Source organism: Chinchilla lanigera, unplaced genomic scaffold (genome assembly GCF_000276665.1).
Source record: "Chinchilla lanigera isolate Chin_1 unplaced genomic scaffold, ChiLan1.0 scaffold00003, whole genome shotgun sequence".
NCBI lineage: Eukaryota > Metazoa > Chordata > Mammalia > Rodentia > Chinchillidae > Chinchilla > Chinchilla lanigera.
The window spans coordinates 29871879-29873003 of NW_004955404.1; positions in this window are offsets into that span (position 1 = coordinate 29871879).

Genomic DNA, 1125 nt, shown 5'->3' on the forward strand with positions numbered 1-1125 from the left:
ACTGATACCAAAACCAGAGAAAGACCAGCCAAGAAAGAGAACTACAGACCAATCTCCCTAATGAATATAGATGCAAAGATACTCAATAAAATACTAGCAGATGGAATGCAGCAAATCATCAAGAAAAGCATGACCAAGTTGGATTCATTCCAGGAATGCAGAGATGGTTGAATATTTGCCAATTTGTAAATGTTATACACCATATCAATAGAGTCAAAGACAAAAACCACATGATCATCTCAAATAGATGCAGAAAAAACTTTTGACAAAGTCCAACATACATTCATGATAAAAACTCTACAGAAAATAGGAATAGATGGTCTTTACCTCATCTATGACAAACCAACAGCCAATGTCATACTAAATGGACAAAAACTGAAAGCTTTTACTTTAAAATCAGGAACAGGACAAGGATATCCACTGTCACCACTCCTGTTCAACATAGTTCTGGAATCATTAGCCAGAGCAATTACACAAGAGAGAAATAAAAGGAATAAGGATAGGAAAGGAAGAAGTAAAATTATCACTATTTGCAGATGACATGACACTTTACATGGAAGACCCCAAAAACTCCACAAGAAGACTCCTTGAAGTACTCAACAAATTCAGCAGTTTAGCTGAATACAAAGTCAACACCCAGAAATCGATAGCATTCCTATACACAAACAACAAACAGACTGAGAGAGAAATTAAGGAAACCACACCTTTCACAGCAACATCCCAGAAACTGAAATATATAGGAATCAATCTAACAAAAGAAGTAAAAGCTCTATTCAATGAAAACTACAGTACTGTGAAAAAAAGAGATCAAAGAGCATCTCAGTAAATGGAAAATTATTCCTTGCTCATGGATAGGAAGAACCAACATCATGAAAATGACCATACTACCAAAATTGCTGTACAGATTCAATGAAATTCCCATTCCCATTTCCCATTCAATGAAATTCCCATTGAAATTCCAATGAAATTCCCACAAGTCAGGTGGAATCACAATTCCTGACCTGAAATTATACTATAAAGCTACTGTCATAAAATCAATCTGGTACTGGCTAAAAAACAGAGCTGAGGATCAATGGAACAGATTGGAAGAAACAGCCACAACCACAAACACACTCAGCCACCTAA